The 17,606-nt window shown below is 43.1% G+C and overlaps 1 protein-coding gene across 1 annotated transcript in view; it reads right to left on the reverse strand.

Annotated features, from left to right (window-relative positions):
* plxna3 (plexin A3) overlaps positions 1-17,606 on the reverse strand; it is a 177,621-nt gene that overhangs the window by 76,725 nt on the left and 83,290 nt on the right. The window lies entirely within an intron of this gene.

A 17,606-nucleotide genomic window follows, 5' to 3' on the forward strand; every position in this document is an offset into this window, starting at 1 on the left:
TTTAAACAGGTCCATCCAAATAATAGTGAAGTAATGTTAACATCATAATGTGTTAATAACATGTTAATAAGTGTATAAGTAATAGTAATTATGTTATTTATGTAATGAGGTGGTGAACAGACTGGGGACAGTTTCATATTAGTGAAATAATATTTGAGTTAAAAGATGAAATGTAACAAAGGAACATGTTCTGTTTGGACTCTGTGTCTTATTTGTTTTATATTATGGTTGTTCTATGGGGTTTGAAATAAAATCATTCATTCATTCATAATGTATTAATAATCATGTTAATCAATGCGCTGTATTATCAATACTGCTGAGGTTAAACAAACATGATAAATGTGTCACAAACATTTATCAGTGTTTTTACAAACCAATCGATCAGTTGATCAACAGAGGAAATAATCAGCAGATTAATCCATAATGAAAACAATCAGTAGTTAATCAAATGAGCTGCAGCTCAGATCCTGACACCTTCCTCTGAGCCAGAATCACAACTGGCAGTTTAAAGCAACGTTCTTAAAGCGTCCTGTGTTTGAAAAACTCTCTGTTCTTTGTCCTGGTTCATCTCCTCTGTCCTTCCTGATCAATAACCTGGAACTGATCAGAGGGTATTGATTTGTGTGCAGCTGCTGTGCTCTTCCTGATCGGACACCCCGCAGCTGATCGATCAGCTGATCAGTTTCCCGATGACCTCAGATCAGACCTGAGTGCCTCCGATCATCAATCGATCAATAGATCAGTTCAGTGATTGATTCAATCAGCGTCATGTTAAGGTTTTATTGATTATCAGTAAGTGTTCCCTCCAGGATCAGACAGAGAAAAACTGATGAGGGTGTGTGTGTGTGTGTGTGTGTGTGTGTGTGTGTGTGTGTGTGTGTCCAACTAGGAGTCAGAACATAAATACAGGAAGTGAGCAAACAGGAAGTTCACACTACAAGTCGTCAGCAGTTGTTTTATAACTGATGGCTCTCACCACAAATTATTCACTAAACTGTAACTCTGACTCAGAGGAGACTGACTGCTCTCTCTCTGTCTCTCTCTCTGTCTCTCTGTCTCTCTCTCTGTCTCCCTGTCTCTCTGTCTCTCTCTCTGTCTCTCTCTCTCTCACTGAGCTGATTTGGTTTTATAGAGTTTTTCTGCGACACACAGATTCATATCCGTCTGTGACTGACCTCAGTTTGTGTGTGTGTTCCTGAACGATGGTGAAAGTGTGTGAAATAAATCTCTGCACTTGACGAGTCTTCCTGTTGTTGCTGATTCAAACATGTAAATCAGTGAATAAAGATGTTTCATGTTACAAATCAGTGTTTCTCTGTCGCTGCTCGGCTCACCACAGACAGCCTCTAACTCTGCACCTGCTCATATGTGCTGACCTTCATTTCTGATTCACGTCCTCTGATCAGGAGGTTTTAAACAGGAGGCTCTTCCTCCGAAACACGAGGCGCACCACACTGCCGTCTTTTTCTGTAAACTGAATACCACTGGTAAAAAAAGTTGGAAGTTGAAGTTGAAGTCCCACTGATTGTCACACACCTGAGTGTGTGAAATTTGTTCTCCGCATTTGACCCATCCCCTGAGGGAGCGGTGAGCAGCACAGTGCCGCGCTCAGGAATCATGAGGTGATCTAACCCCCCAATTCCAACCCCTGATGCTGAGTGCCAAGCAGGGAGGCAATGGGTCCCATTTTTATAGTCTTTGGTATGACCCGGCCGGGGATCGAACCCACGACCTCCCAGTCTCAGGGCAGACACTCCACCACTAGGCCACTGAGCTGGTAAAACACGTAATCAGTGTGTAGCTGCTGCCATGTTGAGGCAGAGGGTGCTGTCTGTAGCTCTGGTTGAGGGTGAGAGGCTGTCAGCAGATAAACAGAGATCTGTGTGGGTACATGAGACCCTAAAAAAGAGGCTGGATCATGGGGAGTACCACCAGTTGGTCCAGGAGCTTCTCCTCCATCATGGACGTTTACAGTACTGCACTTATCTGCTGTTTTCTATTCAGATGGTGCTAACTGTGCTTTGTAAAGTCGTATAGCTCTGGGTATCCAGCAACCACTACCACCAGTTTCTCCTCCATTGGTTACCAACTGTAAACCTGTAAATGAGTTTTGTCAACTCGAGGAGCAGCTGTTCAGCCATCATGAAGGGGCTGCTAACTATGGTGTCTGACATGAACACATGAATGTCTCTATCCAGAGTCAGTGTTTGGTTTGTCCGCTCTGGGCTACTGTAGAAACATGGCGGTGCAACATGGTGATCTGTGTAGACGAGGACCTGCTCCCTGTGGAGATATGAACAGCTCATTCTGAGGTAATGAGAACACAACCATTAGATTAGATTCACTTTAAATCGACACACTGGAGCTTTGACGTGTCCGAGTCAGAACTTCCTTTGGAAATCTGCTCATTTAACAGTCGTAACTCTTTGTTCCATTTCACCACCGGCTGATATCGTGTTGACTGTGACGGCAGCTTCAGTTTGTCTTCAACAAAGTCGGTTACAAACTGCAGCCGTTTATATGACTCAGAAAACCAATCACAGATTTTCATTCCACTGTTTACTCTGCTCAGCTGGTCTGCTATTGGTGGAAACCTGATATCACACACACACACACACACACACACACACACACACAGCCTGCAGCCAGCTGCCTGAAATTCCACTGTAATGCAATACCTCCGAGTATTTGTGTGTGTGTGTGTGTGTAAAGCTAACTATTAAATGTGTGGTCCAGTCCAGTTGTGGTGGGGAGGGGCTCATCTGAGATAAACCAACTCTATTACTGATAATACAGACACTGTTTGTGTGTGTGTGTGTGTGTGTGTGTGTGTGTGTGTGTGTGTGTGTGTGTGTGTTAAAAATGGGTATTATCAGCCTTAAACACACACAAACAGACATACCAGCTATATGACCAATGACTCTGGTAACTGATCCGATTAGTCTCTCTCTCTCACACACACACACACACACACACACACACACACAGCTGCTAAGTACTATTATTACTCTGTTAACTGCGGCTCCTCGAACTGTCACAGACTATTAACGGACTGAAACACACTGATTAACGCCCGCTCTGTCTCTGAGGCAAAAACACGATGTGGCCAAAAGTATGTGGACAGCTGAGCATTCCCTCCATATGTGACTGTAACATGTGAACGTGACACCGCGGGCATCAACATGCAGATCTGTGTGACCAGTTGAAAATCGATGGCAAATCTTCTATTGAAATTCTGCTATTTTAATCTTTAAAGGAGTCTCCTCTGTGCCACGGTTATTTTCTCTGTATACAGTAAAAAACTGACGCACATTTTTAATTGTCAATCTGCTGTGTTTGTGCCTCTGCTGTCAGTTTCCTGATGTTGTCTTCACACCAGGAGCCAACAAAACACTTCACACCATTGAATTCCATCTTAAGTCAATGTAAAGACGCAATAATCTGCAGTCCTGCCAGGCAGCGTGACGAAGGCGCCGCAAGTGATGTGAAATGTGTGAATCAAGGGGGAAGCACAACTTCACGTCATACTTGCAAGAAAAATCTGAACTTCAAAGACCAGTTCACGGCGTGATAACCAATCAGCACTGAGATCCTCTGAGGACGTACCAGCAGAAGTCGTGTGGCTCTGTGGCCACCCTGCGCTGTGTGACATCACGTCCTACTTTTATAGAAACCGGAATAAAACGGAGCTCGCTCAGAGGAAGGTGAGTCAGGAGGTCGGATTGTCTGGCTGTGAAAACGTTTGTCTGTTTCTTGATTCCAGCTGTCGGTCATACTGACAAGTTAGCACCGCCCCAGTTAGCATAACCTGCTTCACGCTCCCCAAACGAGCTAAGTTAGGTTTCACTAGTTCAGATTTACGTGTGTTTCTTCAGAGGAGGCTCAGAGACAGATGTGGAAGAGCCTAAGGAACCTGGACTCAAAGTGGAGAAGGAGTGGGTCAGTAGCAGGGATAAAGTGTCAGTGCCGTTCCTGTCTTTCCTCGACTGGACCGCAGAGCGTGACCAAACCCAAGAAGACAAATGAGACGGGAGATGGTCGACTAGTGACGACACACACAGGCACGCACACCGAACAGGAAGCCCCTCCTTTCTTGCAAAAATGCACGCCTTTGGCCGCTCCCATACGTGTGATTGTATGTACGAAGTTTGAAAGAAGAGCAAAGTTCAGTGAACGATAAACTCTGTGAGGCAGTAATCAGATTTTTATTTTCCTACTTTCATTTTCTGTTAATCATCTCACAACCCTTAAAACTGATCTCCAGCTGTGGAGGAGCTGATCTCACTGACGGCTCTAACATACGGCTCTCTGTGTGTATTAAGATTTAACAAAGTGACGACAGACAGACAGACTGAAGAAAGCTGAAAGCGTCCACATACTTTTGGCCACGTCATGTCTCAGTCAGCACTTTAAAGACTCAGTAAACTGTGCAGCAACATTTCCTATTTTTATCTGACCAGAAGTTTCTGTGTTTCAGTGAAGACCTTGGACTCTGAGTTTTTTCTGTCGGACACATTAGTGTCTGTTAGCGGACTCATTCAGCTCTCATTCAATCTGTCTGCTGCTCTCCTTCATTCACACACGCATTACAGCCTGAAACTCAACACGGGCCTTTCACTGCAGCACACACACACACACACACACACACACACACACACACACACACAAACACACACACACACACACACACACTCCGCTCAGGTTTCATCCAGCTGCTGCTGCTCCTCTCCTGCTGCAGACGTCGCCTCACTAATGTGAACAAATTTGAAAATGATGTTTTCCTCAGGTTCTCCTTTGAAACTGAAGAACGTCGAGGAGAGAACCTCAGCGTGTTCCCCCGACACCCACGTGTGTCTGAGCGCCATGAAGGATCTGAGAGGAAACTCAGAGGCCAAACAACGTCTTTTAAATTCAAACAAGAGAGATGTGACGTTAAAATATGATTCAAACTGTTAATTGGTGGAAATGTCTTCACTGATGTGTTCATCACACACATGACTTTATATTCAGCGATTTAACTTTAATCAGACTTCCTGTTTGCTGTAAATCTTTCCTCTAAATGGAGGCCGTGAACTTCATCATTTAACTGTCACTATCTCGTTATTTTCTCTATGAGTAGATGAGCTTATTGTCATCAAATATCTAAAATAAAATTAAAAAAACAATGCAGAGCTCCAGTTGAATATCAGCAGATGTATCTCATGAGTTTTCTGATTAAAGATCTAAGTCAGAGCTTCCACTGGAAAATGTTTGGTCCAACTTCAATGCAGCAGGTCTTTCCTCTTTATTTCCTGTTATGAAAACACCCCAGTCCAAACGTCTCCTGGACATTAGCTGTTTTAATCGATTATTATATTGTTCGTCTTTCACCCTTTTTAAAAGCGTCTATTCAAAACTGTAAAAATAAAGAAAGTCTAAACATCAACGAGAGCTCAGCTCAAGTTTCAGTCTGTCTTCTGTGTGGAGCTTCTTTACTTTATGAAAAGGTCAGAACTTCCTGCTGATTAAACTCTATTCATTTAATGATCTAACATTTCAATACACCTGATGCAGAACGTCAGAGTGATTCAACGCTCCTTTTTTTAATAATCGAAAATATATAAACCTAATGCCATTTGATATCAGCTGATTTGACTCCTTCATGTCTCAGTCACAAGTTTCACTGAGAATCAACGAATAAAAAATTAAATGTTTGTCTTTTCTTTTTCTGCTGTGAGTTTAACGACGGTCGAAGCAGCCGACAGGTTCATCAGCGCCACCAACAGGTCGACCAGCAGCTCAGCAGTGTGTGTGTGTGTGTGTGTGTGTGTGTGTGTGTGTGTGTGTTACAACTCTATTCTGTCTCCTCACACTCAGAACAGCTGATCAAACAGTCCAGCTGTTATCACTGACATTGCATCTTTACATCTCTGTCGTCATGACGACTGCATCGGGATAACAATATGAATAAATGAATGAATGAATGAATGAATGAATGAATGAATGAGGTGGACGAATATTAAACATAAACTGGGACAATGAGATAAAATAAAATAAGATGTTGCTGCTTTTTCTGACCTGAGTTCAGACAAAGAGGAGGTGTGTGTGTGTGTGTGTGTGTGTGTGTGTGAGATGGAGAGCCATCGTATCCATTTAGCTCCTTCAGACAGACACTAAACATTGTTCAGTCAGCCATCAGAGCCTGAGGGAGGAGGAGGAGGAGGAGGAGGAGGAAGGGCAGTGAAGGGTGAAACAGGCAGGGGGGAGGCAGTTAAGCTTATTAGTTCCTTCCCATCCCCCAAAACACACACACACACACACACACACACACACACACACACACACACACACACACACACACACACACACACAGAGGAGGTGAAAGCATCAGTCTTTCTGTGAATCTACCGATCAAATAAAGTCACAGATGATTCTGTCATTAAAGGACGTTTCTGTATATTTTTAACACCAGGGCTTTTATTTTGGTAGTTACTGTATGTCCATCCTTCCTGTTTCAGTTTTACACCAGAGACAAAACAAAACAGTTTAACGTGTCTCAGTGTGAATATCTGCTGCGGCACAGAGCTGCTCACTACCTGACCTTTGACCCCTGTGCCTCAGGTGCAGCTCACCTGGCGGCTCAGGTCGACTCTTCTTCTGCTTCACTGAATCAGAGTCTGCTGTTAAACTGTGTCTCAGGGCCATGTGGACATGTTGAGACGTCCTCCTGTGTGTCCACACATCACTGAACGTCCACAGCACAAGGACTCTTTCTGTTAATCATCAGGACTCCTCTGAGCTCTGACCCTCATCTCTTCATGTCTAAACTTGATTGTATTTGTGTGGTTCATTTGTGCTGCTTTCATGTTTAATGTGCCCAAACTGTCTCTGTGAGATGATGCCTCGTGTTATATTTATTATTTATTTGTTGGAAAAGTTAATAAAAAATAACTCCTATCATCTCCTAACTGTCCTCTGTGTGGAGGCTATCATCTTCATTTATCAAAACCCCAAGACAGTTGAGTTTTCATCAGAGAACAGTCTTTGAGAAGCCTCTCTTCTGTACGCAGCTGCTGTTTATTCATTAAAGGACAGAGAGTCAGGACCTTCACTGGAAATCTAATAAATCAACTGATGATTCAGTTCATGAATAAAAACAACAAGCATTGACCCAAGTGGTTTTCAGAGAGACAACAAATACACAAATATTTCCTCTGCACAAAGGTGAAGCTGCTTATCTATCAGAATAAATCAGAACATCCAGGGGCGTCTATAAGCTCATGTGGGCGAGCAGGTGCCCAGTGTGCTAAGACTTTGTCCTTTCCACTGCAGCCGTGGGTTTGATTCCAGCCTAAGGCCCCTCGCTGCTGCATGCTGTCCCCTCTCTCTGTCACACTGACAACTCTCAGTTAAAGGCAAAAAAAGCCCTAAAAATTATCTTTAAAAAAAGAAAATGCTGATGAGACTTTTTTAAGTCGGAGCCAAAAACAAATAAACAAACAAACGGAGCAAAAAATCTAAATTATTTTCTTTCTTGTTAAAAATAAATGAATAAAACAATACAGGTCAGAACCTCGGCTGGAAATCTGCTGATTTCATTTTGTTCTGTCTTCAGGACCAACACTAGTTTCTTTACTGGTGAAAAGAATACGAGTCAGAACTCACAGACGTCCAGAGCAGCAGCAATCTGTGAGTTTAACTCTCATCAAGTTCGTCTGTTCAGAGTTTGTTATTTCGGTCCAAAAAAAAAAAAAAAAAAAAATCTAAATGAGAACCTCAATTCAACATCCGGTGATTTCATTTTAATGTGTCTCGTCTGTACCGAGCCAAAAACAGAAAATAACAAAAGCAAACAAACCAAAACAATCTGAGTCAGAAATCTGCTGATTACATTTTGTTTGTTTGTCTTTCTTCAGAACAAACACTTTTGTTAACTGGTGTAAAAAATAAACTACTTGCCCCACTGGGGACAAATAAAGCAATTGATTGATTGATTGATTGATTGATTGATTGATTGATTGAAATAAAAGTCAGAGCGTCTGGTGTGAAGCTGTCAGTTTGTTATCTTAGTGAAAATCAGCTGATTCAACTCTGCTAACCCTCTCCTCCTCACAGTCTGACACATTTCATACACTCAGACTATAAAATATTGATGACTGAAAAATTAATCGATGGTGATGATGATGAAGCTGATCGATGGACGAAAGTATTAACCAACTGTAATCGCTTCAGCTCTGAGACGACTGACACAACAAGACCCTCCTTTAAGCCTGGACTATCGTCACCATGGTAACAATTATATGTAATATAAAGGATAATAATATGTACCCCCCCCATGGTTAGAGTGGTAGAGCGAGGTGGAGATAAAGCCAGAGAGGGAGGATGAAGAGTGTGAAGAGTCTTCATCTCTTTGGGGAGCTGACAGATTTACTCGTTCTTCCATCATCTCCTTGGCAACCGAATAATAATTAATCCACCTCTGTGTGTGTGTGTGTGTGTGTGTGTGTGTGAAGGCATCTCTTTGAATGTGCGTGTGTGCATGTGTGTGTGTGTGTGTATGTATCATGTTTTCTGCAGTGTGTGTGATTCTCTGTGCAGTCTGTGGTGATGCAACAATATCTATCCTTCAATATGTAGGGCAGCTGTTAGCGAGCAGAGAGAGGGATGATGCAAAGAGAGAGAGAGAGAGGGGGGGGGGGGGTGGAAAGTTTTCCCCTCAATTTTTTCACCTGCAGTAAAAAACAAAACTGGATGTGAAATATTTCTGTTCACTGACGCAGTGACTGACTCTCACCACAGGGGGCGCCAAAAACAAGACACACCTGCCGCTTCACTTCTACACATGAATACACACATTCACACAAACTGAGACACAGAGACAGATGGTTCATCTGTCGAGGCACATTTATAGATGTGTGTCGCTCTGCAGGTACACCTCCCAAACACTGGTCAGCGATGGAGCTTCTGTGAAGTTCTGTGAGGTCTGACTGATTCACACACATTAAACACACATTAACTGCACTCCACCCCCATTTTGCAGCAGAAACGCCTAAAATGACATACCCAAATTAAAATGACTGTAGCCTCTGAACCGCTCTGACTACATGCATGCATGAGGTCTTGCCAGAAAGAAAACTCCCTGAAGTTTCTTGTGAAAGTGTCAGAAACACTCTAGGTGATACAGAGACAGAGTAATGGGCCTCTGAAGTCAGTAAAAAACTGAAGATTTTGCCTAAAATAAAATAAAAAATGTGTTTCAGGATGAATAACTGTCTGTGGCTTCATCTGAGCAGGTAAATGACACTGTGGGGCTGTAGGCACACTATCAATGAACACCTGTTTCAAATTTAAAGAAGACTGCTCAAAGTATGACCATTCTACAGTGTTTTTACCATGAGAAGATCCAGGCGGAGCTCCAAATGACAAGTGGGTCACTCTGCTTCAAAACAGTACTATCAGTGATCAAACAACACTCAGCCAGCTTCAAACATTGTACCTTATTGAAATCAGGTGTGATTATGATAGCTGATGTTGTTTATGACACAGAAACACCATAAAATATCACCAAATAAAGCCATATGAAACGTGAAAGTTATGATCCCACTTTCTAGACGGTGTATCTCAGCCAAAAATAGTGGTAGGAGTGAGACTCTTACCTTTTATAAACCAGCTAAGTCCCTGCTAACAGCTCCACATAAGATCGTGAGTAATCCTTTAACTTTTCCCTTCGAAAAACGGCATGACATGACTTGTCACCACTCATCGCGATTTTGGACTGTGTGTGTTTAGGCTGCTCTGGTGCCAAATACATAATAAATAAAAGAAAAATGATGTTATTTTTGAAAAGTCGAGAGCTTCCTGAATCCGGCAATACCAAACATCACATGGTTTGATGACGTAGTGCACCTGGGAGATACCATTTAACAGAGGAGGGGGGGAGCGAGGACGTCGGTGTCCTGGTGGAGTTAGAGAGGTTAAACACACATTGATCATGTCTCCATAGAGACCATTTCAAACACCAATCAGCTTCATTATAACTCACAAGATTCCAACCTGGTCTCATTCTGAAGTCTTTGAAAACCAGCACACGGTCAGCCGTCCTCTCATGTCGGGATGATCCGCAGCCAGTCGGCTCTTATGATTAACAGCGCCCAACAACCAAAGTTAAGGCGGTACAAATCCAAGTGGGGCAGGCCGATAAGACATCGTGCATCACGACTCCTTCTCTTTAATGTCTCTGTACTCACAGATATATCTGCACACACGTGTGTGTTTACAGTTCAGTTCACGTTTAGTTTGTGTTTCTGATCCAGAACTTTAACCCTTTATGTTTCTGACATTATTTGTGTTCATGAAAATGAGAGCAGACATGTTAGTCTCTGACGATCAGGAACAATAAACACATGTTGAAAATCTCTGCTGTCAGACGACTTCATGAATTTATCTTCAGCACCAACAAACACTTTGTTAAATAATGAAGGAAACTTTGTGTGTACTTTATTTTGGCGGGGTTTGTGTTTTTGTTGTTATGCAAGAGACGAAGAGCAGAGCAGCTCTCAGCAGTAAATATCTTCAACATGAGGTACACACACAGCTGAAGGCCTCCGTGTGTGTGTGTGTGTGTGTGTGTGTCCTGCTTTAAACTGCTGCAGTCAGTACATACAGTAATATGACGACCAGTACGACTGATACCACTCACTGTATAACAAGTGTGGAGCAGCAACATTATTCTGAGAAGATTTAAAGGACAACAACGTACATTTATCACTGACACACACACACACACACACACACACACACACACACACACACACACACACACAGGGAGTTACAGAGTGTTGAAGTCTCAGAGGTTATTGTCTCAGTGACAGGAAGCAGAACACACAGGAATGTTTCTGACACTTAAACTAAACATCGTCTGTCCGTCCGTCCGTCCGTCACAGAAGATTCTGTGATACAGTTACAACTCCAGCGTCCAGTGTTCACACACACCTCCAGCTCTGCTCTGGTTATTTATTTCCCACCTGCCTCTCAAAACTACACAAACTGCTGCTGAGGAAGGAAAAGAAGAGTTCAGCTGTGCTGCGTTCAAGGACCTGCAAAAACCTCTGAATTTAGAGAGGAGTATTAGTATTTTAAATGAGAGTTTTTACTTGAGGAGCATGGCCGCTGACACGTGACAGTTAACTGAATGGGTTTGGTTTTATTTCTGATAAAAGACACAACACCACAGACGGTGGCAGATGATAATCTGTCACGCTGTAAACACGTCGACCATGGCGAGCATCATAATTATTTAAATTTCTTCACCAGTTGCTCATGACTCAAAACTTTTCAATAACTTTTCCAGAATATTTTACATTTACTTTATTCTAGTTTCTAATATTTCACACGACTAGTTTATATATTTTGAACCTTGCTGCTTTCACATTTGTCCCATGCTGTATTTATATATTTGCATATGTTACTGTTCCTGCTGCACTCCTCTGAGCTTTACTGCAGCTGCTGCACAACAGTTTCCCTCAAAATAAAGTTTTGTCTCATCTTCTCTCGTTTTACACAAAATAAAAGCAAAAATCTGTAAAAACACAAAAGTCGTCATTTCATTGAAAAAGAATATTTAATAGTAACAAATGATATGACTGATGGAGGACAGAAGGTCTATCAGGGAGTTTAACGTCCAAACCACACAAACGTCTCTCGTTAACATCAAGTCGTTCACTGATTTTCTCTGTTTATATTTTCTTAAACTGAAAAACTGTTGAAGCAAATTTAGATTTGAAGAATGTGTGTTTGGGTTATTTTGGTCTCTGCAGTTTCTTCAGATTTCCTCCAGTATTACTGAAACTGCTCCTCACATAGTTCTGTCTGTGCGGCTGCTGTGGACTGTCCACACACACACACACACACACACACACACACACACACACACACACACACACACACACACACACACACACACACACGCCTCCGAGTTGCCAGTCAGCTTGTTACTCTCCACCTGCTGCTGTGTATATCTGCCCATACATCTATCACTGAGTGTGTGTGTGTGTGTGTGTGTGTGTGTGTGTGTGTGTGTGTGTGTGTGTGTGTGTGTGTGTGTGTGTGTGTGTGTGTGGTCTGAGCCAGCTGAGAGTCTGTATTTGCTCAGCAGTAATCATCTGCTTGCTCACATGGACACAGTGTTTGCTGCTGTCCACACAGTCCGACAGTGTGTGTGTGTGTGTGTGTGTGTGTGTGTGTGTGTGTGTGTGTGTGTGTGGACTCCAGTTTACTTTGTTTTTATCAGAAACTAAAAGTTGCAGCAGCTGTTTTTTTTTTTCAAATGAACTCTCTGAATGTTTGAAATGTTTTGACAGAAATAAAAATTTTGAATCTGAACAAACGGACGATTTCTGATCGAGTGATAAATATGGATATTAATTGGCCCTTTGCTAAGCCCCGCCCCTTTGTGACTGTCCATATATCATGGTCATGTTTAGCTGACACACACACACACACACACACACACACACACACACACACGGTTACGTTTGGCCAGCACCTAAAAGTCGGCTGTTATTGGATCCATCCAGCACCCCTCCACCCGTCCTACTTGGACTTTCACTCCCTTAACCAACAGTCCACATGCTCACAAAAAACGGGCTGCACGCCAACATGTGCACGCCAACATGTGCACGCCAACATGCGCACGCCAACATGTGCACAGGGGTCGGGGCGGACACTTGCGGTCACGGGTGGATGTTGACATTTACGTGACATGGACTGAAATGGACCCTCATGAACACACAGACACTATGACTTGGCACAAAGGTTCCCGTTGTGTAATCTGCCATGAACTGTTTTGCAGAATTTATTTGAATTTTGGGGATTATAGTTCCCATAATGCTTTGGGAATATTGACAGGAAGTATGCTGTTGCCATGTTGTTTTTGTTGCCTGTATTAGTCTCCATGTTTTGCTGCGTGTGTCCATCACAGATGTGAACGATGTGTGAGCAGCTGTTTGGACGTAAAGACGACGATCAGCTGAAGAAAACTGGAAATATCTCTTTGTCTTTTCTCTGAGCAGATTTATGGAGGTTTATTCTGGATAGACGATATCAACATGTGTCTCATGTCTGTGTGTGTTAAAGAAGAGGAGGAGGAGGAGGAGGAGGATGTTTGGTTTGACACTGATCCAATCAGACTGTTTGTTTTCTTCATCTCTCACATCAGATTTACTCTGCAGGATCTGTTTTCTTTCAGCAGATTCATCACACAGCAGCGGCGGCCGCTCTGACCTCAGATCAGCAGTTAGCAGTGACGGCGGCCGGAGGCAGACGGAGACGGAAAGTTCGTTAACTCCTCTCTGACTCTCTGATTGGTTCATGGACTTCACTGCTGGTTATAATTACAGAGAGAACATTCATAAATGTTATTAGCTGTCGTTCAATTATTTCTTTCTCTTCCATGATTGTTCTTTTAATTGATGATCAGTTTTTTTGATTTGACGGCAGATATGGAGCTCGTTAGGACAGATCCAGGTGAGGTGGGGGGGGGCTGCAGAGAGCTAATTAATTTCTGTAGGAAATAATTGTCATTCATTTCATTGTGTGATGAAACATGAGGCAATAACACACACACACACACACACACACACACACACACACACACACAGACGCAGTGTGAAGTGGGTCGGGGTGTTTCAGTGAAAAACATCACGCCGCTGCTGGAGGACACGTTCATTAAAGGGCAGACTGTTAACGAACTCGACGCCATGTTGGAATGTCTTCGGGCTCAAACAGCTCAGAGTCAGAAACACGTCATTTACTTTAATCAAAGGTTGAATCCATGATCTTCTGGTAACCGTGGCAACATGCATAAGTGGCCTGTAGGAGTTATCCACTGATGGACAGGAAGTGAGAGGCGGTTCAAACAGCTGTTGTGTTTGTGTGTTCCTTCATGTGTGTTTTAGCTTCATTATAAAGCGGGTGAAACTTAACGACCGCTCGGTGACCTCCGGCTGAGATTGCTGCAAAATCTGGGAATATTCAAAGTGGAAACTTTCAACGGGAATTAACAGGAAGTTATGGGAATGAAGTGAAATCCTAAATTATTAGTTAGGCCACTCACGAATAAAAACAAGCTGAGCTTCTCCAACCCACCGCATTCGTCAAATACTGCTGCTTGGTCGTCAATTTCTGCGTCAGACACTGATGAAAAACAGCCACGCTTTTGCAGCAGTATGACAAACGCCACCAGACGGCGTCAGATTGAAACGCCAACAAATGACAATTTAATTTACTAACTGATAGCAGTTAGCAGCTAACTCAAACAGTGAGGTCAAGGAGCTCCTTACCCTCCGAGCAGAGGACGAGATCAGCCGCCATATAACAGGGACACTAAATGATTGTTATTGACATGTGATGTCATTGTTATTGTTTATAAAGAGCTGCTGACACGTATGTTATATGTCACACTAGAGGCCAACGCTGTTGTGTTACATGTCACGCCTCGTTAGATTCTGTGATGTCATCATGCTGTCTGACATCACACACTGGAGCCACATGATGCCGCCGTCGTTTGGTTCTGTGTAAACGTGTAAAGGCGGCGTAAAGACGGGACTTGATGGCGGCTCTGTGTGAAGAGGACTAATGAGAGCTCTGAATCTTTTTATTTGTCTGATCGAATGAAACGAGCTGAACGTCTTCATATTAGATCTGATGCCACTGTAACACACACACACACACACACTGGTGATATTTGGAAGCAGCAGAGAGAATGAAGAGCGTGTTTACTGGGAACACTGGGCCTTATCATCACCATCGTCTGGGGAACTCCTGGGAACAGGAAGCACTTCTCTGAGGGAACAAAGAGCTGAGTGACACACACACACACACACACTGTCTATCCTCTGAGCCATTGTTGTTCAGTAAACTGGTTCCAGTCTGATTCTGACTGGTTTCACTGGTTTATATCGTCAGTAACACATACAGCTGATACTGTCTGTCTCCTCTCCTTGTTTCCTATCATCTTCTCCTCTTGTCTCCTCTCCTCTCAGTGTTCTTCCTGGATCAGCCTAAATGTTCTGCTGGTGTTAAACAGCTGTCACAGTACCACACACACACACACACACACACACACACACACACACACACACACACACACACACACACTACAGTATCTTCTGTTAATGTGACCCAGTTTCAGGTGCTCAGTGGATTAAGCTCCAACACTTTCTCCCCCATTTTCCCTTCTCTCATTCCCTCTCCTTCCTCCTCCTCCTCCTCCTCTCTCCCGCTCTCCTTCCTCCTCCTCCTCCTCCTCTCTTCCTCTCTCCTTCCTCCTCTGCTCATCCCTTCTTCCTTTTTTATTCCTCCAACAAAATCTCCTCCATCATTCTCTTCTGATCCGTTTCCTTCTTTTCAACTCATCCCTCTTCCTTCCTTCTCCATCTTCCTCTTCTCTGTCCTTCTCTCCTCTTCTGTCTTTCTTTCCTCTTCCTCTCCTTCTTTATCCCTTCTCTCCCTCTCTCTTTCATCCTCCCTTTTGCCTCCTTCATGCTCCTCTCATTCTTTCCTTCTTTTCCTTTCTTCCCTTCTCTTTTCCAGAATCACCTCCTCCCTCCGTTTTCCACTTTCCTTCATCTTCCTCCATCTGTCTCTCCTGACTTCCACCTCTTCTTCTTCTACCCCTTCCGTCTCCCTCCTCCTCCTCCTCCTCCTCCTCAGACCTCCTGCTGAGCTGATGATGCTAATAACTATGACGATCACATTAACTGATTAAAGTTCGTCTTCATCTTCAGGACTGAATTAATCTGCAGCTTTGATGTCATTATACTTTCTGTTATCATCTGTTGAATCATCCGCGTCAACATCACAGTTTGTTTGTTTGTTTGTTTACAGTTTGTGTCCAGTGATCTTTTGTGTATTGTTTTCAGTCTTTGTTGTTTTGTTCACTTTTTAGTGAGGAAGAGGAGCCAAAGTGCTTCAGATCTCTCAAACTGATTTTAAACTAGACGAACATTCAGACGTCTGCAGAGGCCGAACGCTCCATCACATGATGTAAACAACAGTGACGTGTCTCCGCCCGGTGACTCGGAGCTGCTCCAGAGTGGAGCGAGTCGTCGGCTCGTTACGGCCTCAAACAAGTTTCATACAAATCAGGACACCAGTTTCTCAGTAAACATGCTGACAAACAAACAAACAAACCAAACTGAAAACACGACCTGCACAGTGGATGTAGTGAAACTTCAGAGTGACAAGTAAAGCAACACTTCCTGTAGTTTTTTCACAATAAAAGCCTGCCGCTCCCAGTGTTAAAAACAAACACATGCATGATGTGTTGTTTACAAATCAGCATTAGTTTACTTCAGTAAATAAAAGTTGAGGGTTTAAATCTATTCATCAGTGCTCCGACTGTGATCAACCAGTGCTGGTTATCAATACTGAAAATAAAACCTTCCATAAAGGAAAACTCCACAGAGAGCATCAGTAGACTTTTGAACTATGACAACAATAATCCTTAAAGGTCTCTTATTGTGAAAAGTCATTTTTCCTTGTGTTTTTCAAAATAAAGCAGGTGTAGATGCACCGATATAAATACTGTGAAAGAATCCAAACACTCAGAAACACACAGCTCGTATTCAGAAACTGTGCCTTTAAATGAGCTGTCAGGATTTCTCTGAATTTGTGATGTCACAACTACATGACTGAGGACACTTGAAACATAAACTAAATGCATCCTTTTGTACTTGCTCTTGGAAAGTTTTGCAGTCAATGACATCAGTCGACAGGAAGTAAACGTGGACCCAAGTTGTCGCCCACTGTTTGTTTGTTTTCCTACGAAAAGTAACGCACCAAAATCCGTACATATCCCACATAGTGATGAGCAAGTAGGGTGGAGGGGTCACAAAACACAGGACTTTCCCCTGGAGAAATAAAGTCACAATATGCAACTGTAATATTTCACAGTAAATTACATTATTACCACCTTGAATGAGGAAATGCAGCGAGTGCTGTACGGAGCAGTGAGTGACAACAACCCCACCCACATTTAAAGGGATAGTGCAGCCAAAAATGTAAACTCAGCCATTATCTACTCACCCATATGGCGAGGGAGGCTCAGGTGAAGTTTTAGAGTCCTCACATCACTTGCAGAGATCCAAGGGGAGAGGAGGTAGCAACACAACTCCACCTAATGGAGGCTGACGGCGCCCCAGGTTCAAATGTCCAAAAACACATCATTGAAACCACAAATTATCTCCATACTGCTCGTCCGTAGTGATCCAAGTGTCCTGAAGCCCCGACATAAAAAGTTGTCAACACAACTCCATTAGGTGGAGTTGTGTTGACATAAGACTAAAAACAGAGTTCATATGTCGTGTTTCCAAACAACTTTTTATGTCGGGGCTTCAGGACACTTGGATCACTACGGACGAGCAGTATGGAGATATTTTGTGGTTTCAATGATGTGTTTTTGGACGTTTGAATCTGGGGCGCCGTCAGCCTCCATTAGGTGGAGTTGTGTTGCTACCTCCTCTCCCCTTGGATCTCTGCAAGTGATGTGAGGACTCTAAAACTTCACCTGAGCCTCCCTCGGCATATGGGTGAGTAGATCATGGCTGAATTTTCATTTTGGGGTGCAC

This window comes from Epinephelus fuscoguttatus, linkage group LG7 (assembly GCF_011397635.1).
Source record: "Epinephelus fuscoguttatus linkage group LG7, E.fuscoguttatus.final_Chr_v1".
Lineage (NCBI taxonomy): Eukaryota > Metazoa > Chordata > Actinopteri > Perciformes > Serranidae > Epinephelus > Epinephelus fuscoguttatus.